The sequence below is a fragment of the Canis lupus genome, chromosome 37 (genome assembly GCF_048164855.1).
Source record: "Canis lupus baileyi chromosome 37, mCanLup2.hap1, whole genome shotgun sequence".
Classification (NCBI taxonomy): domain Eukaryota; kingdom Metazoa; phylum Chordata; class Mammalia; order Carnivora; family Canidae; genus Canis; species Canis lupus.
The window spans coordinates 26,303,406-26,327,754 of NC_132874.1; the positions used below are offsets into that span (position 1 = coordinate 26,303,406).

The 24,349-nt window shown below is 38.1% G+C and overlaps 1 protein-coding gene and 1 long non-coding RNA gene across 13 annotated transcripts in view; one reads left to right on the forward strand and one right to left on the reverse strand.

Annotated features, from left to right (window-relative positions):
• SPIDR (scaffold protein involved in DNA repair) overlaps positions 1–24,349 on the forward strand; it is a 434,037-nt gene that overhangs the window by 265,313 nt on the left and 144,375 nt on the right. The window lies entirely within an intron of this gene.
• LOC140626197 (uncharacterized) overlaps positions 16,134–24,349 on the reverse strand; it is a 44,273-nt gene continuing 36,057 nt past the window's right edge. The window contains exons 3-4 of the long non-coding RNA XR_012025393.1: positions 19,800–19,948; positions 16,134–18,350 (exon numbers count right to left, since the gene is read on the reverse strand). This is a non-coding gene — a long non-coding RNA (uncharacterized lncRNA). The remainder of the gene's footprint in view (positions 18,351–19,799; positions 19,949–24,349) is intronic.

A 24,349-nucleotide genomic window follows, 5' to 3' on the forward strand; every position in this document is an offset into this window, starting at 1 on the left:
GTGGACATTTTTAAGTCACATCGTTTTTGGAATAATAATTCAGTACTTAACAAATTTGTTTCATTTAGTTATCCGTACCTATATTCCAGTGTGCCATGTGACTGAAACTACAGGTTGTGGTCTTAAATAGGAATTGCAGTCTGCCTAATGTGGTCTCGCTTACCTTCACGTGCCTTCCCCTGGAAACCGATGCTGTGCGCAGCGCAGGGCACTTGAGCCGGCCCCCTTCCTCCGCCCCGGGACTCCTGGTGAGCCAGTCACCTGGTCACTCGTGCCTCTCTGTTCCCGGTCTATACACTGGCTGTGGCCGCATCGAGAAACAGCTCTACGCCTCCTGAGCGGGGATGGCACTGACACTGGCAAAGTCTTCGGTTTCTGCGCGACGGTCGTTGAGCAGACGCGTGCCGCGGTACTGGCTGGCACAGCAGTGCCCTGTCCTGCCTGCAGCGGGCGGGAAGATGGGGACGAGGGGCACAGCATGCGGTGCCCTGCCCACGGGATCCTGTTCCCCCTGGGAAGAAGCGACCTGAAACACCCAGGAAAGACGTCTTGGGAGGAAAGACGCTGTGTCATAGCATCTTGTCTCTTCCATGACCCAAATTCAAGTTTTCTCTTTCAGATCAGGTTCACTTTACCAAATACAAGCAGTAACTTTGATGGTTGGTTTTTCTTTTATGTAACCCCCGAATGACCACCTTCTGATAAGAATGACGTTTAATGCATTAGATATCTATTTAAAGCAAATGCTTAGTCCCTTTGGGAAAAACAGACACAGGTACTACCTCTTAAACTGATACAATTTTCTTGCTTATCTTATGTTGATAGGCCATACCTGATTAAAATTTCAAGTGATCTTATCAAAAGTGGTCACTTTTGTTGGCTGAACTAAAGAACATTTCATAATATTCCCTGGTATTGACTCTTTCTTAAATTATAAAATGCAAATGTCAGTGTGAATCTTGACTCCTCATAGGAATTGCTGTCCTTTTACTTTGTGGGACATGTTTACTGTCTGGACTGTTCTTTCCAAATATGTCTTTTCACACGTAGTAGTGGTGACTCCAGGGGAAGACTTCTCCCTGCTGCTTGTACAGATTCTTGGGGTACAGCATCTTTTCTAGAAGTCCTCAAGTTTACCACTTAGGTTCTATTCTTCAGTCTTTAGGTGCCAGACAACTGAACATGTTCTTTCTCTCATCCAACTTGCAGCTGTCCTCTCGCATCTAGCAGTTCCTTTGGGATTCTCAGTTCCCTGAAAAACCTTCCAGTTTCTGCCAAGAAGTTTGGACTATATAGGCAGTTTGCCAGAAATCTCTTGGGTTTGCTCAAGGACAAAAGTCCAAGAAGCCCAATGCAATTGCTTTTATATGTCACACCAGAGTTACAGCATTGCACCAATATGTTCATTTGGCTGGTTGGCCTATTAATGATTTTTTTTCTTCTTTCTACTTTTCTGATTTTCCCAAGTTATCTATGATGGCTGTTGCATGACTTTTATAATCAGAAAAAAAAGAAAAAAGAAAAAAAAAAGGTGGTTGTTTTCTTTGTTTCTCCCCCCCCCCCCCCCGCCCCTACTCTCCCTCTATATTTATCTTGGGATCATCTATCCCTTCTCAAGTCCACTGTGATTCCCACATTTTACCACTTTCCAGTTAGTACCTGTGTGTGTTTTTCTCCAAAGAAATGAGCATTTCACTTCAAACTATCCCTTTGGACTCTGTTATAAAATGAAACTGAGTCAATTGTTAGACTTTCTAAGTATAGTGTTAGACTGTTTAACGCAGAGTCACTTCAAGCCCACCTTCTCTGTTCCTGGTTTTGTAATCTCGAGACATTAATCTGCCTCAGTTTCCTCACCTTTAAACTTGTGATGGTAACAGCACCTCCTTTGTTGATGGGCATAATGGTAAAGTGAACCTGATCTGAAAGAGAAAACTTGAATTTGGGTCATAGAAGAGACAAGATGCTACGACACAGCATCTTTCCTCCCAAGATGTCTTTCCTGGGTATTTCAGGTCACTTCTTCCCAGAGAGAGCAGGATCCCGTGGGCAGGGCACTGCATGTTGCTGCCCCTCGTCCTCGTCTTTCCGCTGCAGGCAGGACAGGGTGCTTCTGTGCTCCTGGTTACACTACCAGGGCCTGTGGAGTGTTGGACATATCTGCGTGGCAATGTTTCAGGTATTTTCAAGGATCACATTTATTTTGGAGTTTCCACATGCAGCCCAGAAGTGCTCTGACATCCTGCATTTAACCCCTCGAGCCTCCTCAGTGCCCTGCTCCATCCCTTACCTCGGGCCCTCCCCTCTGTCCACCTTCCCATGAGCCGTATTGCTTCAGGCAGCAGCCTCTCTCTCTGTGCTGAGTTTACATTCCGATCTGAGCCCATTGCACTTGGTCCTCAGTTGCACTTTGCTTCTGAGATCAGTTACTCCATATTAAAAAATATGGTAATTTCTAGGTCCATTGGCTTTTTCCAGCTTGCATCCTGGTTGCAGGATGATCGTTCGTTCCTGCCTCATCCCTGCCTTTCCTGTGGCTCCCTCAACCCCATCTGTCTCTGGTGAGTTCCTCACCCTGTCTCTCTGGCAGGTCCCACATCTCAGTCTCTGCCCATCTCCTGTCATATGTAAGGGGTCCTATAGGTCAGCATGAAACCTTATAAATAATGATTGACACATTGTATTTTATTATATGATATTATATCGATATAAATATTTGTATAATAGCATTGAGAAGTGAAATACTGAGTTTTCTTTGTGAAGCATGATTACAACGTGAAAGAGAAAAAAGAGCAGCAATTACACCACAGTATTCATTGATGTCTGCCTAATGATTTTTTTTTCTCCTATTTTTTTTTTATTTTTCCAGGGTTTATTTAATGGACATTTACTACTTTTATAACCAGAAAAAGATCTCTTTCCTCTCCTCTCTTCTTTCTTTTTTTGTATACCTCTTGGAATACTCACGTTTGTGAAAATATGATTCACCTAGAGTTCTAACTGCAGGCTTAGATATAACTTTCTTCTCTATTTGACATTATATAATATTCCTTTGTCCATCCTTGTGAGTTGTATTTGTGACCATTCTTTCTGATAACCATAGCATTCCACTGATTTAAAAAGATACCAATTTTGAAATAACTTGTGTTTATATTGATGTAACAGATGATGGTAGAGATTGTATACTCTCAATTTCAACAGAGGCCACTTTAACATTTAGTTTTCTTAAGGGGTAAGGTGAGAACAGTTGATGTCATCTGGAAATGTGGCCATGACTAGAGAACTGGTAACGATCTTTCTCTCCACTTTCCACTCTCATCCCCCCAGTTGAGACCAATGTTTGTGGACAAAATATACAGGGCTCCCAAATCAATAAAGGGTTCCAGAATCAGCAAAGAGAAAGCTAACCGCTGCCATTGTCACCTCAGGTGACTGCTGGGTGTCAGGAGGCTACAGACAGTGTGAGATCCAGAACTGATTTGATGTTGTGTTCACCACGTTTTAATCTCAAAGAGGACAGGACCTATTTTTCCTCACATGTGGATGTATAGAGATTTTTTTTTTCTTAAATGTGTTTTTTTTTTTTAATGCTTTCTATTTGTTAGAGGACATGCTTGTTCTCAGGATTAGCTGTAGGATATATTTATTCACACTCCTTTGTCATAGTCCCATCTTCTACCCCTTTGAAACCACCTTTTCCAACTATGCTCTGACCATCCATTCTGAATGCATTTCACATCTAGAGTTTGTCTATTTTATCAGGACAGTTTCTGACTAGTCTAAACAGAACTTCTCTTTGGACTCATGGCAGGTTTTTTGTTTTATTTTTTGGCAAATATGCTTCCTGGCATTCAGAATTACTGAGCTAAATACTAACAATACTTCACTGATATGTCATCTTGATCAGTGAATAAAGGAAATAAGTCATCTTCACAAAGGACCACTCTGTGTTTTGTCCTTTTATACATGTTATTATAAATACATTAAATTCTCACAAAAGCCCAGGAGGAGATGGGTCAAGGTCACACAGGCCTTCTTAAAACTCAGCTCTCTCTACTAGAATATACCACTTTTTTTCTGCCTTGGGGCTCCATGTGACCTCTGGGCTCCGGTCTGTCCATGGTAAATCAGTACCGTCACATGCTGGGGGTAGTCTATCTGGGTGGTGGTGGTATGAGAAAATAAGATTTGGGATCTGAACCCAAATCTTTATCTTGCATGCTATCGATTTTGTAATTGATAAACACTCCTTTAAAAAAGCTCACTGTCTCTAAATTAATCTAACTAGGTATTTCAATAGGAAGGACATTTTGGGGCAGTTACTGTCTTTGAAAAATTTTTTAGTTGCTCTTGTTGGAAATGAGAGGGAGGAAATTGCTATTTAATATGATCTCTGACTATTCCTTCAGCTACCTGATTGTCTTCCTGTTGAGTTTAAGGTTGATATCTTTTGGTATAGGAAAATCTTCAAGTGTGAAAAGGAACTTAAATCTAATTCTTCTAAGATTTAATGACTATTTAATCCTTTTAAGAAATCATAGTCCAGGGGTACCTGGGTGACTCAGGTGCTTACTTGCTTACTGGACTGCCTTTGGCTCAGGTCAGGATCATAGGTCCTGGGATCGAGCCTTGCTGCTTCCTCTGCTCCTCCCCCCGCTTATAGGCCCGTGCTTGCTCCCTCTCAGTCTCTCTCAAGCCTGCACACTCTCTTTCTCTCAAATAAATAAATAAGATCTTTAAAAAAAAAAAAGAAATCACACTCAGATATTTACTTTTTATTAAATTTGGTAGTTAAGTATGTTTTCATCATTCATTGTGTACGTGTGCTTATCTTAAATACAAAGACTTCTTAAAATCAAAGTTTCACACATATAATGAATATATTATTTCATCATTCCTCAAATGAATTTCTAAAAGTATTTCCATGCTCAACTTAAGCTATTTATTTTTTATATTTTTCTTAATATTTGGAATATTAAATAAAATGGGGTACAAATTTGTTTTAGGTTTATTTCCTTTGTGTAAAAGAAATTGAATGACCAAGCCTAATTTGCTCTTTGAGTGACTTGCATACTTTGGGCAGTAAATCGAAACATCAAGTTAGAATATAGAGTAAGTTTATACCAAGTTCCTCAAGAATGTCTAAGGAAATACTGTTTATTTACTTTTTAATAGTGAAAATAAAGATCTTTGTTGTGTCATTCTAATCTTTTACAAACATTTTCAAATATTACTATTTAAATATTAAGTAAAACAAAAATTTTATGTCTATTGAAGTTTTGCATTGAGATTTAATTTAGTATGTAACATATTAATTTCAGATGTACAAATAATGATTTGATATTTTATATATATGGTGAAATGATCACAGTAAGTCGTGTTAACTAGACTATCACTTAGTCACAAAATTTTTCTTCTAATAATGAAAACACTCAAATATGTGATTACAGTATTATTGTCACCATGTTGTACATAATACCCATATGACTTTTGTTATTTTACAATTGGAAGTTTGTTCCTTTGGCCACAGTCACCCATTTCGCCCTCCCTTCACTACCACTTTGGTAATCACCAGTCTGTTCTCTGTATCTATGAGCCAGCTCAGTTTTTCTTTTTTTAAGATTCCACATATAAGTAAAATCATATGGTATTTGTCTTTCTCTGTCTGGCTTATTTCACTTAGAAAAATGCCTTCAAGTTCCATTCACTTGGTCACAAATGCCAGTATTTGTTCTTCTTTATTACCAAATAATATTTCATTGTATTTGTGTATATAATATATTTAATATTGAATAAATAATATATATACACATATATATACACACACATTTTATTTATTTATTTCAATTATTTATTCATCCATCAGTGGTCACTACTTAGGTTGTTTCCATATCTTGGCTAGTATAAATGATGCTACCTATCTTTTCAAGTTAAGGTTTTTGTTTTATTCAGATAAATACCCACAAGTACAAATGTTGGGTAGTATGGTATTTCTTTTTGTAATTTCTTGAGGGACGCTCCATTCTGTTTTCCATAGTGGCTGTACCAATTTACATTCCTGAAAGCTCTCTCTTCTCCACATCCTAGCCTATACTTTTTTTTTTTGCATAATAAATTTATTTTTTATTGGTGTTCAATTGGCCAACATACAGAATAACACTCAGTGCTCATCCTGTCAAATGTCCCCCTCAGCGCCCGTCACCCACTCACCCCCACCCCCCGCCCTCCTCCCCTTCCACCACCCCCAGTTCGTTTCCCAGAGTTAGGAGTCTTCATGTTCTGTCTCCCTTTCTGATATTTCCCACACATTTCTTCTCCCTTCCCTTATATTCCCTTTCACTATTATTTATATTCCCCAAATGAATGAGACCATATAATGTTTGTCCTTCTCCAATTGACTTACTTCACTCAGCATAATACCTTCCAGTTCCATCCATGTTGAAGCAAATGGTGGGTATTTGTCGTTTCTAATGGCTGAGGAATATTCCATTGTATACATAGACCACATCTTCTTTATCCATTCATCTTTCGATGGGCACCGAGGCTTCTTCCACAGTGTGGCTATTGTGGACATTGCTGCTGTGAACATCGGGGTGCAGGTGTCCCAGCGTTTCATTGCATCTGTATCTTTGGGGTAAATCCCCAACAGTGCAATTGCTGGGTCGTAGGGCATATCTATTTTTAACTCTTTGAGGAACCTCCGCACAGTTTTCCAGAGTGGCTGCCCCAGTTCACATTCCCACCAACAGTGTAAGAGGGTTCCCTTTCTCCACATCCTCTCCAACATTTGTGGTTTCCTGCCTTGTTAATTTTCCCCATTCTCACTGGTGTGAGGTAGTATCTCATTGTGGTTTGGATTTATATTTCCCTGATGGCAAATGATGCAGAGCATTTTCTCATGTGCATGTTGATCCTTGCCTATACTTGCTATTTGTTGTCTTTGGTACTGGCTATTCTAACAGTGTGAGGTTATATCTCATTGTGATTTTGATTTTCATTTCCCTGATGATATCGCATTTCCCTAGGGATATTGAGCATCTTTTCATATACTTGTTGGCCATCTATATGTCTTCAGAAAAATGTCAATTCAGAACCTCTGCTCATTTTTAATTGGATTATTCTTTTGCTATTTAGTTACATGAGTTCTTTGTATATTTGTATATTAACCCATTATGGGATATATGATTTACAAATATTTTCTCCCATTCTATAGGTTGCCTTTTGACTTTCTTGGTGGTTTCCTTTGCTCTGCAGAAGTTTTTCAGTTTGATGTAGTCCCATTTGTTTTTTTGTTTTTGTTTTTGTTTTTTTTTTTTTTTTTTTTTTGTCCCATTTGTTTATTTTTCCTTTTATTGCCTTTGCTTTTGGGATCAAATCCAAAAAATCATCACGAAGACCAGTGTCAGCGTGCTTATCACTTATGTTTTCTTCTAGGAATATTATGAACCTTATGTTTAAGGCCTTATGTTTAAGTCTTCAATGCATTTTTAATTGATTTTGTATGTAGTGTAAGATAGTGGTCCTGTTTCATTCTTTCTCATCTGACTTTCCACTTTTCCCAGCACCATTTATTAAACAGACTTTTCTTTCCTCATTGTATATTCTCGACTTCTTTGCCACAAGCTAAATGACCATATTTGTGAAGGGGACTGGGAAAGAGGGCTCTCTATCTGTTCCATTTATCTATCTGTCTGTTATTATGACAATCAATACCATACTGTTTTGGTAACTCTGTAATAATTGTTCAGAATCAGGGAGCATGATGCCTCCAGCTTTGCTTCTTTCTCCAGATTGCTTTAGCTTTTGGCATCTTTTATGGTTCCATTCATATTTTAGGATTGTTCTATTTCTGTGAAAAGTGTCATTGAAATTTTGGTAGGGATTAAATTGAAATGCTTTGAGTAGTATGGTCATTTTTTTTTAATAATTTTTTAAAGATTTTATTTATTTACTCATGAGAGGCAGAGAGAGAGAGAGAGAGAGAGGCAGAGACACAGGCAGAGGGAGAAGCAGGCTCCATGCAGGGAGCCCGACGCGGGACTCGATCCCGGACCCCAGGATCACGTCCTGGGCTGAAGGCGGCGCTAAACCGCCGAGCCACCCCGGCTGCCCTAATATGGTCATTTTAACAGTGTTAATTCTACCAATTCATGAGTGTGAGTATGGGATATCTTATCATTTATTTGTGTCTTCTTCAATTTCTTCCATTAGTGTCTTTTAGATTACAGTGTAGAAATCTTTCACCTCCTTGGTTAATTTCTTCCTAGGTATATTATTCTTTTAGATGCAGTTATAAATGTTACTGTTTTCTTAATTTTTCTCATTGAGAATGATTGTTGTTGGTGTATAGGAAGTAATTGATTTTTGTGTATTGATTTTGTTTTTGGCAACTTTACCGAATTCATTTCTTAGCTCTAACAGATTTTTGGTGGCATCTTTAATGTTTTCTCTATATAATATTATGTCATCTGCAAACAGTGACACTTTCACTTTTTCCTTTCCACTTTGCATGACTTTTATTTCTTAATCTTGCCTAATTACTCTGGCTAAGACTGCCAATGTTATGTTGAATGAGAAGGCAAGAGTGTCTTGTTCCTGATTTTAGAGAAAAAGCATTCAGCTTTTTACTATTCAGTATGATATTAGCCGTGGGCTTGTCATAGGTGGCCTTTGTTATATTGAGGTACATTCTCTTTATACATACTCTGTTGAGAGTTTTTATCATAAATGGATGTTGAATTTTGTCAAATGCCTTTTCTGGATCTATTAATCATATGATTTTTATCCTTCATTCTATTAATGTTGCTGATAAAGATCCTTCTCCCTAGAAGAACATTTTCGTTCACACTCCAAATGCCCAGATGCTCAGAGAAGCGAGGATGTATGCTAGAACAGGACTGGAAATTAGTAAGCTAAACTATAATTATTTCTTTGCCATTAGTAGATTCTGTGTGACCTTTGGATAGTTCACTGACTTCCTTGAACTTTTCTTATTTGCAAAATGAATAACTTAGATTTGATAATTTTTTTAATTAATTAATTTATTTATTCATGAGAGAGATAGAGAGAGAGAGAGGCAGAGACACAGGCAGAGGGAGAGGCAGGCTCCCTGCCGGGAGCCTGACGTGGGACTTGATCCCGGGACTCTAGGATTGCACCCTGGGCCAAAGGCAGGCGCTAAACCATTGAGCCACCCAGGGATCCCCAGACTTGATGATTTTTAAGGTAGTTTCAAACCCTTGCAGTTTTGTATGCAAGGTATGGTATTTAAAAGTATTTATGATATACAAATCTGAGTATAAATTGCCATGTACCCTGAATCAGTTATTCCCCACTCTCTGATTAGGCTCATTACGATGCCTCTGTTTCCTCATCTGCAGGATGAGGATGCTAACATTACTGGGTTGAAATGGGGATGAAAGGTGCTTAGAGCAGTACATGGCATAGACAGCAGTAAATGCTCTGTAAATATTAGCTTTTTTTTTTTTTTGAAGATTTTATTTATTCATGAGACACACACACACACAGAGAGAGAGAGAGGCAGAGACACAGGCAGAGGGAGAAGCAGGCTCCATGCAGGGAGCCCGACATGGGACTTGATCCCGGGTCTCCAGGATCAGGCCCCCAGCTGAAGGCAGGCACTAAACTGCTGAGCCACTGGGGCTGCCCTATTAGCTAGCTTTTGACTGAGGTCAGGGAAGATGGCGGAACAGAAAGCTCCAGGAGTTGCACCTCCACCAGAACAGCAGTGGAACTGGCAGAAATGTCTGAGGCAACTGTTCTGGACATTTGAGACTAACAGGACAATTTCTGCATTCAGGAAAAAGCTTGGTGAAGACACTGGTAGATTTCAGTAAATTTTGTTCAAATTTAGCTTTGACCCTACTGTCCCTACCTCCTACCCCTGTGACAGGCAACTGTCAGATCAGGTTGTATGTATTCCTAGTGCTGCTTACTGGAGCCACGGTGGGCAATGAGGGTTTTGACCTCCAAAAATAGGGTTGTGAGTTTTGATTGCATAGCAGAGAGGTCAGCCATTGTTTCATTCAGCTATGGGCTGAAGTGGCTTTTCCACCATGAGAAGATTTGAGACAGGATTTGCAATTTTTTTTTTACCCTCTCATGAGAATCAGACATTTATTACATAGATTTAATATATAGATTTAATATTACATATATTTTATATAATATCACATATATTTAATATTTATTATATATGATATTATATGTATATTATATATATATATAAAATATGTGTGTATTTGAAGTATTTCTTTAAATTCCAGTTAATTAACATTATAGTGGGTGTTGCCCTCTCTCCAGGAGGAGAAGACTCTCTGGTAGAGAGTTTTCCCTTGGGTGGCCTTCTGCCTATGTGGACTGGTGACTGATGAAGGGCCCCCCGGGCTGGTCCTGGCTCTGGGGAGAGGGAAGGAGCCTTTAGTCCAGCTGTCTGCTGGCTCTGGCCTGCCTTCCATGCCCTTGGTTCAGGCACTATGTCTTGTACTTTAAAAAAAAGTCTCTGGGACTTTCTAATATTAGTTTCAGGTGTACAGTTTAGTGATTCAACACATACAACACCTGGTGTTCATCACAAGTGCCCTCCTTAATCCCCATCACCTATTTAACCCATCCCCCACTCACCTCCCCTCTGGCAACCATCAATTTGTTCTCTGTAGCTGAGTCTGTTTCTTTATCTGCCTCTCTCTTTCCCCCTGTGATTATTAGTTTTGTTTCTTAAATTCCACATATGAGTGAAATCATTTGGTATTTGTCTTTCTCTGACTTATTTTGCTTAGCATAATACTGTCTGTCTCGGGATCCCTGGGTGGCGCAGCGGTTTGGCGCCTGCCTTTGGCCCAGGGCGCGATCCTGGAGACCCGGGATCGAATCCCACATCGGGCTCCTGGTGCATGGAGCCTGCTTCTCTCTCTGCCTGTGTCTCTGCCTCTCTCTCTCTCTCTCTGTCTGTGACTTAAATAAATAAATAATAAATAAAATATTAAAAAAAAATACTGTCTGTCTCCATTGTAAATGGCAGGATAATTCTTTTTATGGCTTAGTAATATTCCATTTTGTACATATACCATATCTTTATCCATTCATCGGTCAATGGACTTTTGAACATGAAAAGAGGTTCAGCATCACAAATCATCAGGGAAATGCAAATCAAAATGCAATGAGGTACCCTCCTAGACTGTTGGTGGGAATGCAAACTGGAGCAGCCACTGTGGAAAACAGTATAGAAGTTCCTCAAAAAGTTAAAAATAGAACTACTCTACGACCCAGTAATTGCACTCCTAGATATTTATCTAAAGAATACAAGAATACTAATTTGAAGGGATACATGCACCCTTATATGTTTGTAGCAGCGTTACGGCAGTAACCAAATTATGCGAGTCAGATATTTAAAGAAACTTTGGTGATGTCAGTGGCTGTCTCTAGAGACAAAGGTAGAGAAACTTCAGTTTCTCACATACACCAAAGAGTATGCACTTTGCAAACATAGTTTGAAAGAGTTACAGAATGAGAGCTCCAGCCCTGACGAAACAAAAATCATTCCTGAAGAGTAGAAAAATTTGATTTCCAGAGTTCCTAAGCACAGTACTCACAATATCCAGCTCTCAATACAAAACCAAAAAGCATACAAAGAAATAGAAAAGTATGGCCCATTCAAAGGAAATAAGAATTTAAAAGAAACCATCCTGAGGAAATACATGCATGGGATTATTAGTCAAACTTAGTAAATGTCTTAAATATCTTCAGTGAGCTAAAGGAAACCATCAGCAAAGAATTAAGATGATTTAAGAAAACCATGTCTAAATAAAATGAGAATATCAATAAATAGGAATTATAAAGGGAATCAAGAAAAATCTGGAGCTGAAAAGTGCAAAACTAAAATGAAAAAAACTCACTAGAGGAATTAAACAGATTTGAAGTGATCAGCCAGCTTGAAGGTAAGACAAGTGAATTTATCCCCCTTGAAGAATAAAAAGAAAAAGGAATTAGAGAAATCTGAGGAAAAGAATGAAAGATGAAAGATTTTGAAGAAATCATTACCAAAACTTTCAAGACTGAGGAACGACATGAATATAAACATTGAAAAGTTCAGTGAATTCCAATCAGGATTGACATGTGGATCCACAGTGAGACACATAATAGTCAAATTGTGAAAACCCAGGGACTCCTGGGTGGCTCAGTGATGGAGTGTCTGCCTTTGGCTCAGGTTGTGATCCTGAGGTCGTGATCCTGGGGTCCTGGGATCGAGTCTTGCATCAGGCTCCCTGTGGGGAATGCCTATGTCTCTGCCCCTCTCTCTGTGTCTCTTATGAACAAATAAATAAAAATCTTTTTAAGAAAATGGTCTAAACCCATTGGCAAAGAGAGAATTCTTAAAACAACAAGAGAGAAGTGACATCATGTACAAGGGATCCTCAGAAAGATTGAGATCTGATTTCTTACCAGAATTCATATGGCCATGGGCAGCCCAGGTGGCTCAGCGGTTTAGCGCCGCTTTCAGCCCATGGCTTGATCCTGGAGCCCTGGGATCCAGTCCCACGTCAGGCTTCCAGCGTGAAGCCTGCTTCTCCCTCTGCCTGGGTCTCTGCCTCTCTCTCTCTCTCTCATGAATAGTTAAATAAAATCTTTTTAAAAAAGAAATCATGTGGCCAAAGCAGTGAGAAGACATACTTTAAAGTTCTGAAAGAAAAAAATGTTGGGCAAGATTGTAGACCCATCAAAATTATATTTCAAGAATGAAGAAATTGAGACATTTCCAGATGAACAAAAGCTAAGGGAATTCATTACCAGTTGACTTGCCCTACAATAAATGCCATGGGGACTCCTTCAGCCTAAAATAAAAGATATTACACAGCAACTTGAAACCATAAGAGAAAATGAAGAACACTGATAAAGATAACTACATAGACAAATATAAAATCAAGTATTACTGTACTTTGGGTATTGTTTGTAATTTCTCTTTTTTTCCTATATAATAAACAAATGCATATACTACCAATAACTATAAATCTTTGTTAATGGGCATATTATGTATAAGGAGGTAAGCTTTGACAGTGTAAAGGGGAAGGGTTGGAGATATACAGGAACAGGGTGTTTGTATAATATTTAAATAAGATTGTCATAAGTTTAAAATGTTAATCGTAATCTCCAAAGTAACCAATAAGAAAATTAAAATATGTAGAAAAGGGGAAAAAAAGAAAATTAAAATGGTATGCTATAAGCAATAATAGAGGAACTGGGAGAATAAAAAAATACATACATCATAAAGGAAACAATAGATAAATCCTAGAAACAAATCCCTTTTTATCAGTAATCACATTAAATGTAAATGGATGATACTTGACTATTAAAAGGTAGAAATTGTCAGATTAGATAAAAAAAAAAATTCCAGGACGTATCTGTATACTTTATATAAGAGACTCAATTTAGATATAAGGACACACAGAGATTGAAAATAAAAGGATGGAATAAGATACTCCACGAAAATAGCAACCAAAAGAGAGCTGGAGTGGCTGTATTACTGAGACAATATCAACTTTAAATCAATAAAGTTTACAAGAGATGTTGACATTATGTATTGATAAAGTTTCAGTTCATCAAGAAAGACGCAGTTATAAACATATATGCACCTAACAAAAGTATTTATGAACTAGAAGACTTAATATTGCTGAGATGACAATACTACCATAACATTCTACAGATTCAATACAATCCCTATCAAAATCCCAATGGTGTTTTTTACAGAATAGAAAAGTCTATCCTAAAATTCATATGGGCTCTCAAGAGTAGCCAAAATAATCTTAGAAAAGAAAAATAAACTTAGATTACTCACACTTCCTAATTTCAAAACTTACTGCAAAGCTAGAGCTTTTGCATAAGAATAGTATAATATCATCATAAAGATAGACATATAGACCAATGTTATTGAATATAAAACCCAGCATAAACCCTCATTATATGATCAATTAGTTTTTGATAGTAGTGCTAAAACAATTAATGGGAAGAAGATACTCTTTCCAAAAAGTGATGCTGGGAGAACAAAATATCCCCAGCTAACGTTATATTTAAAAATGAAAGATTGAATGTTTTCCCTTTATTTTTTATTTTTATTTTTTATTTATTTATTGCTTCTTTAAAATAAGGAATAAGAAAAGGAAATCTACTTTTACCGCCTCTGTTGAACATTTTACTGTAATTTCTACCTAGGGCAGTTAGGCATTAAAAGGAAATAAAAGGCATCCAGATTGGAAAGGAAGAAATAAAACTTGCTCTTTTCACAGATGACATGATCTGTGTAGAAAAACTAAAGAACTCACTAAGAAACTACTAGAAGTAATAAGTTTAGCAAGATTGCAGGAAAATATCAATATATAAAAATCAGTTACATTTCTGTTAGACTTGCAGTGAACAACCTGAAAATGAAATTAAAACAGTTCTGTTTACAATAGCATCAAAAAGAATAAAATTTTTAGGAATCAGTTTAACAAAAGTACAGTATTTATGCTCTGAAAACTATAAAACATTGTTGGAAGAAATTAATATTGTTTAAGATTATAATACTCACCAGATGTTAAGATTATAATACTCACCAAATCGATACATAGATTTGGTACAATACCTATCAGGTTCCCAGCTGGCTTCTTTATAAAATTGACAAGCTGATCCTGAAATTCATGTGTACACTCACAGGACACAGAATACCCAAAAAAAATCTTGAAAAAGATGAACAAAGTTGAAAGACTCACACTTCTCAATTTTAAAACTTAATACAAAGCTATAGTAATCAAAACAGTATGTTACTGTCATAAGGATAAACATAGACCAATGGAATAGATTAGAAAACCCAAAAATAAACCCATATATCTATAGTCGGTTGATTTTTGTAAAAGGTGCTAAGATCATTCAATAGAGAAAGAATAAATTTTTCAACTAATGTACTGCTGGACACCCACATGCAAAATAATGAACTTGGATATTTACCTGACACCATAAACAAGAAGTAACCCAAAATGAATCAAAGACTTAAATGGAAGAGCCAAAGTATGAAAATCTTAGGAAAAAAGATAGAACTATACCTTCATAATTTGGATTTGGTAATGGATTATTAAGTATGTCACTAACAGCATAAGCAACAAAAGAAAAAAAAAAAGATAAATTGCCCATCATCTAAATTAAGAAATTTTGTGATTCAAAAAACACTATCAATACAGTGAAAAGCACATTACACTGAGTGAAATAAGGCAGAAGCACAAAGATAAATACTGTATGATCTCACCTATACATGAAATCTGAAAATGCCAAACTCATGAAAAACAGAGTAGAAGAGTGGTTACCAGGGCCTGGGAGTAGGGGAAATGGGGAGATGTTGGTCAAAGGACTCAAACTTCAAACTAAGATGAATAAGTTCTGGAGACCTAATGTACAGCATGATGACTACACTTACTAATGCTGTATTGTAGATTTGAAATTTTCTAAGAAAATAAATCTTAAGTGTTCTCTTCACCAAAAAAAAAAAAAAAAAAAAAAAAAGTGATTATGTGAGGTGATAGATATGTTAAGTAGCTTCACTGTGGTAATCTTTTCACAAGATGTACATGTATGAAAACATCAGGTCCCACACTTCAAATATATGCAGTGTTTTTCATTTATACCTCAGTAAAGCTGGGGAAAAAGTAAGTGAACCCACAGATGGGAGGCAATATTTGCAAATCCTATCTAATACATGACTTGTGTATGGGGTACATAAGGAGCTCTTACAACTCGGAGCCCTGGGGTCGGTCTTGGCCTTTTCACTGCTTTGCTATGCAAACCATGCAGTCTTCACTAAAATGAAGATAATTCTGTATAGCTGACTTTCTTCCCAGGATAGTTTTAAGAATCAGATGAGGTCATTTAAGGAAAAGTAACTTATAATGTGCTCATTTAATTAATGTGTAAAATGTAAATCATTGTAATTAAATGTACTTATTAAACATTATGATAAACATAACAATATACATTATTATGCTTTCCCTCTCCTAGTAGACCAAACTCTTTATTAAGCTAATCCTATTCTTATTTGTATCTGTTCATATACTGAGTAATTTCTTATATATAATAAAGTGCTCAGTAAATGTTGTGGAGAAGAATTTTATTGACATAGTCTAATCTTTGAAATAATATAAAATACCTGGATACCATTTGGTTTTCCCAAGAGGATGCTACAGACTATTTAGAATGACTTGTACAATTGATTATTATATTGTTTCCTTTGGAGATCTGCTTTGCAAATGAGAAATGTTTTAAAGACAAAAACGGAATATGGAAAGACTTCCATTGAGATGGGTCTGTTCCAGTGTCTTGCTCTCACACTGTTGACTCTCCGTGTCTCATGGAGCTAGTGCTTTGCCATTGCCTGCCCCCGAGGAAGCCCACTGAGTAGAGTCCAGAAAGAGAAGAGCGTTAAATGACTCCGTCACTGATGAACACAAATCTTCATGTGCTTTGTCTTTGAATTAATAAAGAACATGTATTTGTTAAGCAGCAAGTTATTCACATTAAGATTTTAGATAGTAAGTTTAATAGAGTATAGTAAAAAATGACTTGAAGTCCTATTTACAATAAGATGTCTAAATTACAAAGTGAAACTTCCAAACAAGGAACTTCTGCGAGTAGAGTGCAATTGCGGATTGTCGCCTAGAGGGCTCAGCACAGTGCGCGGCACTCGGACACCCGGGGAGACCTGGCAGCGGGGCTGGAGGCAGATGCTTGCGGCTAAGTCTGGGTTTCACCTGGGCTGACGAACCTTCGAGATGGAACGCTGCCAGGGTAAGGGCGCACTGACCTCCCTGTGGTTGCCCACCTGTCTTCAGGTAGGGCTGGGCCCTCCGTGAGAACCTGGCAGCGTCGGAGCGTTGAGTCTGTCCCGAGGGTGGTGCTGCCCAAAGGTGCCCCATCCTGCACCCGTGTTACAGCTGAGGCCAGAGCTGGAGCCGCAGAAGGACCGTCAGGGGCCGATCTGGTGGGAGGCAGTGGGCGCCAGTCCGAGGGGCCGCGGAGCTTGAGGTCCGTCCCCCTCCCCGGTCAACCCTTACCAGGACCTACAGCACTCAGATCCCTGTAGCATCTCGGAGAAGGTTCTCCCTCTCGGGGGCCCAGACACGGTGTCTCTGTTCCTGACTCTGGTGGGCACAGTGTCTCTGTGGGGTGTTGTCTGGACGTTGGCCTAGGACAGCCTGCCTGGTTCCGCTGTGCGCCGGTTGCTGTGTGGCTGTGTGAGGTTCCTGCTCTCCTTATTTGCCCTAATTTCTTTGTTTGTGAAAATAAGCTGTGCCATTCAAGAGAAGTTATGCTTTCTCTGTAAAATAGTTTTGATCCCAGAATGTTCTTACTCCTTTTATAATTTAAAGTATTGCCCTTTAACCAGACTTGCACATTTATCCAGTTTAACTGAGGTTTGTTCTGTTTGAAGCTAGACTAAGCTTACTATTTGTCCATTTGTGGTAATAATTAAACCTAGGCTTTGTAATTTTTGAGGACAATATTTCTTGGTCTTATTTTACTGATTCTTTTATTTTAGTAGCATCAACTTCAGCTCTCTGTGATCATTGTCTTCACAAATTCCTTTTAATTTCCATTTGGTGAATCCTTTTGTTCTGAATTTCATAAATTTTCTACTGAAATTTCAGTTTGGGACATTTCATGGATTTTAGAAAAACAATTTTCAATCCTTTTCATTTCCTTTTACCCCTTTCTATTCTCAGTACACTATTCAAATACTGTAGTCTGTTCCTCACATTTTGTGCCATCTCAATTTTTGTTTCTCCTTGTTGAAATCAAACGATTTAGCCATCAAAACATTCTTTACGTGTGAACATTATCTGCTCTGTTTGACCAACATTATGTATGGTGACCATTACTAGAATTCCTTTTTATACCTTTTAAAGTATATTGTTACTTTAAAAGTTGTTGCCTTTGTTAATCTTTAGTGGTCTGAATCTATTTGCAGATTGTTAAATTATTTATATGAATAGTTACTATGATTTTATTGATAGAGTGGTTTTTAAATCACATTTCATCTCAATTAGAATTTTAAAACAAGACAACAAAACAAACAACTGCCTAACTGAAAATCCGTAAATCTTCAGTCTGTCCTGAGCCAGTTTCTTCTTCTGAGAGCTCTCGTAAAAATTATTGTAAGTAAAAGCTGAGTCAGCAACACTGACCCTTTGTTTGTCTTGGGTATTGGCATTTCATCTTTTTGTTTCTAAGTTTCCGTGTTCTTTGAAGATGGTTCCCACAGTTGAGGTTTGTGGTTATTGACATCCTAGAGTTGAGGTAGGCTTTGTTACCTGTGTGTTTAGAAATGTATATATTTCTGATTAAAAATGATACAACAAAGATTTCTCAATTTCAGTAGTTAAAAAAGGATCAATGTCTTGTTTAAGTAAAATTAAACTATTGAAATGAGAATTGTAAATGGTTTGTTATGGGAAAGATACTATTTTGAAAATTTTATAGAATAATTTTTATAAACTCAAAGTCTTTGAAGAATAATATCATTTAATATAAAACATTTTAATATATCAAATAGATTCATACCCATTATTCCTTAAAATACTCTAACATAAATGTTGCTGTATCCATATATGAGACAGAATGGATTCTATTAGTTTAGGTGATATAATCAAGATCATTTGGCTTATACAGAACAACACTGAGACTTGAACCCAAATCTCCAGACTCATACTCTGTGTTCTCTCTGCTATGCCACCCTTTAACTCCAAATAGACATTTTACACCTAGAAAAAAATATAGAATGGTATATTCGATGTTTCTAAAAGTGTGTATGCTGTTGACTTACTGATACTACAGATAAGGAGGCTTTCTTAACTCAGTCAAGTGAAGCAAAGTGGCAAGGTGTAATTTTCTTTGCAGCAATTGACCTGTGGGCCCAGAGATTTACTGGATAATTTTTGTCTCTTTCTTCTGCTGCATGGAGTGAGATCTTTATTGTTAATTAGAGGATGAGAAAGCCAAGTTGTTCATGTCAACAAGCTAAAGCAGCAAAACACTCACTGCAGCTGTAATGATTTCAAAGCTTGACGAGATATGATGGAACTCACAGGAGAAAGTGCTGCTTTCCTACAAGGCCTCCATAGAAGTGCTCGTGCTAAGTTCCGATGGCTGGGTGGGTGTTTTGTCAGGGTAAGCTCGAGGTGCGTTATAGGTAGTCCTGTAAATGGTCATGTGTGTTTTTTTCTAGAGTAGTAATCCTCAAAGTATGGCTGTGGGCAAAGCAGCATCAGCGTTACCTTTGAACTTGTTGAATATGCCAGTGTGGGCCCCACCCTAGACCTACTTAATCAGAAACTTTGGGGGAGGGGTACAACAATTTGTGTTTTAACAAGTCTATGGTTCTGATTCATGCTAAGGTTTGAAAACTTCTGTACTGGAGTCACACTGGGAGATAAAGACTACAAGATAAGGATTTAAGGTTGGCCTGGGAGAAGTAATGCTAAGAAGCAGGCAAATACACTTAGGCTTATATTCAGGAGAGAGATGTCTTACAACTTAGTGTCAGAATGACCCTTAAAGATAGGGACCAGTCATAAATGATACAAGGGTATCCAGGTTTTTTTTTTTTTTTTTTTTTTTTTTTTTTCAGGACTGCACTATGCCCTTCTCTTGTTAATGCATCTGTTTGGAGCTTGTCATAAAGATTCCTACTTCTGGTTTTCAGACAACATTATTGAAAGGAGCAGGTGTGTAGTCCTTTCCTCGGGAAACAGGAAGCATACCTGTAGGAAGCCCAGCCATAGCCTTGTGCTTCGTTGACTTAGTGGAACATGCTTTAGTGCAGCAAAGTAGCTGAAAGATGATAATCAGCCTTTTGAGTGTTAGTCACAAACCCAACTCTGTAGAGAAATTGTACTGTCATAGCACAAATCTAAAATTAGAGAGAGGGAGAGAGAGAGAAAATTGTGACACTAGGAAAAAGAAAATATGAAGAAAATGTTGAGTCATAGTTAGGTGGATCAGTTTGGTCATATTTGAGAGTTACTCAAATAGGAAGTGATTGTTATATAATTTACCCAATTATTTGAGGCAATTTACTATTAAAGAAAAGATTGATTTAAGTGTTTATGTATATATATTAAAAATACATTTTCATCATGTGAAGAAAAAAGACACAATAATACAAAGAAGAACATAAAAAGTTACCTGCATAAAATCCTTTCATCTAGGGATAAATTGCTTGATTTTTTGGTGCAGATCATTCTAGCACTTTGTCCTTCTAAGAATATTAGAAATATATAGTCTTACCACATAGTTCTTATAGGCCTGAGTCTGTTTTTCTGATTCAATAGTATAACAAGAGCTCCACCCATAATTTCGTTTAAATATATTTTTTTGAATTAGGATTTTCAGTGCTATCATTTGTATCATTGTTTCATGATTTACTTTTCTACTTGTTTTAGAAATTTCTATTTTTTTGCTATATATATGAAACTAGTACAATCAATATTTTTATATATTTTATACATAGCTTTTTTCTCCACATCTTGGATTATTTCATTAGTATAGATTCTTTACAGTGACTTTGTTGAATAAAACTATATGAACATTTCTAAGACCTTTCATTACCCAGTTGTGTATAGAAGTGGATATGCTACAATAACCGAGAGAAAACTTGGTTTTTTGAGATATCCTGTCTTGCATTGTAAAAATTAGGTTAACCTCTAGAGATTTTAGAAATAGGCAGTATCAGGTTGCCTGGGTGGCTCAGTCGTTGAGCGTCTGGCTAGAGCTCAGGTCATGATCCTGGAGCCCTAGGATGGAGCCCCACATTGGGCTCCCTGCTCAGCAGGGAGCCTGCTTCTCCCTCTGCCTCTGGCCCTCCACCCCCAGCTCTCTCTCTTTCTCACTCTCAAATAGATAAATAAAATCTTAAAAAAAAAAAGAAAGAAAGAAATAGCCAGTATCTAATAATACTAGCTACTGTTTTAAAGGACAGCTAGTGTGGTGCCAGGCGTTATACGTAGTCATCTGCGTGTGCAGCTTGTACATATGTACCTAGTGTCACAATAATACCATCCCGATTTTAGATACGAAAAAGTTAAAGTTCAGGAAACTAAAGTAGTTGATGAGGACAAAATAGGTAATAAGTGGCAGAGCTAGAATTTAAACCCTACTCAGTCTTCAGACCAGGCTTTTCCTCCTGCTTTGTTCTTGTATTTTCTGTCAAGTTCTGGGAGAATTTTTATCAGATAAAAATGTGGGATCTGTGCCTTGAAAATAAAATTTACAACCACTGCTAGAAACATAGTGGTTCTTTAAATTACCATTCCCAGTGGCCCTCTGCTTGGAAAGGAAGTCACTGGATTAGAGATTTATGTTTGTCAAGAGAATTAGACTTCTGGTTTACCAAAAAGTTTATTCTCATATTTTATACCCTCCTGTGAATTCATCTTACATGTTATTTACTGTCCTATTCACTTTCAAACAGAAATAAACTCCTCAATGTTATGTTTGTTTGGATAAAAGGGGAATTAGACATATATTCTGGGAATTTAAAAATCGCGCACACAATTATAAATGTCAGTGTCCTAATGCAGTGGTTTTTATCAGTTTCTTAGTCTGATTTGGATAGGAAGATAAAAGAAATGCATTTGCATACAGTAAAAAGATGAAAATAAAGTTTAACCCTGAAACTTCTTATTTCTGAAACGGACTTAATTCTTCAGTTTAGAGAGATTTCCTAAGACTTGTGTTTTTTTATTTTTCTTAGAGTAAATCTGATTTTTGGCAGGGAGAAAGAGTGCCCATTCATTCACTCTTAAAAGGACTGAGAAAATGGACAGGATATTTTGCTATTTTTAAAAATTCAGAACAAAGATCATTAACATTGTCTTGTCACTAGCTTAGATTTAGTGCCCCTGTGCTGGTGTAAGTGTCCACAGTAGGGAACATGGGTGGTACTAAAGTTTGTGAAGTTAGCCCTAGAAGTCACTGGGCACAGTAGCCCCTTTCAAATCTAATCAATACATCAGTTGATAAAAGAATTTATTGATGAGTAGAATGTGGCTTATTGTTTATCCTAAAGATCAGAATTCTCAGCTCCATGGAAGTTTCTGCAGTGATAGAAATGTGCTGTCCAGTATGATAAGCACTTGCCACATTGGATACTAGAAATGGGGCTCATGTAATTTATGGAATTGCACTTTTAATTTAATTTTATTTTATTTAAATCCAATTAGCCTCCAGGGCAGGGCTAGTGGCTACCTTGTAGGCACAGGTGTAGAAAGTGACCCTAAGTGTTCTGTTATCACCAGGGACCTTTATGCAATTAAATTTAAAGTCACCCATTGCAGCTTGTCAAACTGCCTGCACTTGATAAGTGTGAACAGGGAGCATAATCTCTGGTAGTCTTACCTAAATTTCATGCTTTCTTCTTAGCCCAATCTCCTCCTGTGGCCTAGCTAACCAGCTCCTGTAAACTTGTATCACTACCCTTTCTCATGCTTCAGTTCCTCCAGGAATAAAAACAGGACTTTTCTTGCCAGTGTCCGGCTGGTGAGTCCCATTCTTGTTCTAGGGAGGTAGCCTGGTATCTTAGGAAAAAGACAGACTAGCTTTAAAGCCAGTTTGTTTGTATTTCAGGCCTGGAATGGACCTGTGGGATAGAAATGATTGTTATTTAGCCTCCTCTAAAGATCGTGTAAGTCATACTTAGGCTGCGGCGAGAGGACTGAGGACGGAGGAGCGTTAGCCAGGGCAGTAAGACCCAACAGAATCCAAGCCCAGGTATCCTAGCAAGGTGTTAGGCAAATTAGCATGAGTGGGTAACAGAAAAGTAATACTTGCTTCTAGTGACCTGTAATTCTAGCTAATGTTTAGGACGAAAAAGGCAATGAGCCTTGGAAATAACAGTAACCCTAGTCTTTCCGCACGGTAGACAGTGACTAACGTGACATGACTGAGGATAAAACTCAGCTGCCACAGCAGCAGTACCCCAGCCTGGCCCCGGAGCCCTTGCTGGGTGCAGCGGGGTGGAGAGCACGTCGCTCCGCCCATTCTCGCAGGAGCTCTGTGGGGTACCTCTCCTGCTGGGAACACTCCCTTTTCATAGAAGCAGAGTCCTAGATTGAGTCTGTCCACAGTCACCAGCTATCACGTGGCAAAACCAGGATTTAAATCTAAGGCATCTTGTGGACGCCCGGTCACTCAGTCAGTGAAGCGCCTGCCTTGGGCCCAGGGCGTGATCCCGGCCCTGGGATGGAGCCCACCTGGGCTCTCTGCTCAGAGAGGAGCCTGCTACTCCCTCTCCTGCCTGCTTGTGTTGTCTCGCGACCTCTGTCTCTCAAAATAATAAAATTAAATTAAATTAAATTAAATTAAATTAAATTTAAAATAAAATAAAGTAAAATAATAAAATAAAATAAAATAAAATAAAATAAAATAAAATAAAATCTAGACCTCTTAGATCCAGAATCCTATCTTCTCTCTGGCCTCTCAGGTTACTGTGCGCCATGCAGTGGGTTCTCATAGGCCTGGGTGCTCCCCCTTCAGAGCTCTCATTTCTCTAAGCCCTTATTTCAAGTGTGTTCCATTCTTAGATTCTTACTTGGAACTCATGGGACTCAGTTATAGTAGGTCTGCTTTGGCTGGGGACCCCTGGGTGGCTCAGCATTTGAACGCCTGCCTTCGGCCCAGGGCGTGGTCCTGGAGTTCTGGGATTGAGTCCCATGTCCGGCTCCCTGCATGGAGCCTGCTTCTCCCTCTGCCTGTGTCTCTCTGCCTCTCTTTCTCTGTGTGTATCTCATGAATAAATAAATAAAATCTTAAAAAAAAAAAGTCACACTCATTTCTTTATACATATATCTGGTGAATAGGAATAAATATTTTTTCATTAGTTTAGGAAATATCTGTTAGATTCCTCGCAGATGTTAAGTAGTGTTTGGCACTCAAAAAACAAAGATAAAAATGAAAGAGCTGATATATTCTAGTAGTTGAGGATTTCTTTGTAGAAACAGACACAAACATCACTGAAAAGCACTCCCAGAGCACAAACAGCTTTTCCCAAGGAAGCTAGGACTGACATACATTCAAACAACAGTTTTAAAAAAATGTCTCACAAAGAATTTTTTTTAAGATGTTATTTATTTATTTATGAGAGACACAGAGAGAGGCAGAGACACAGGCAGAGGGAGAAGCAGGCTCCGTGCAGGGAACCCAATGCGGTACTCGATCCCGGGACTCCGGGATCACACCCTGGGCTGAAGGCAAACACTCAACTGCTGAGCCACCCAGGCGCCCCTCTCACAGAGAATTTTAGAAGGGGCTTAAT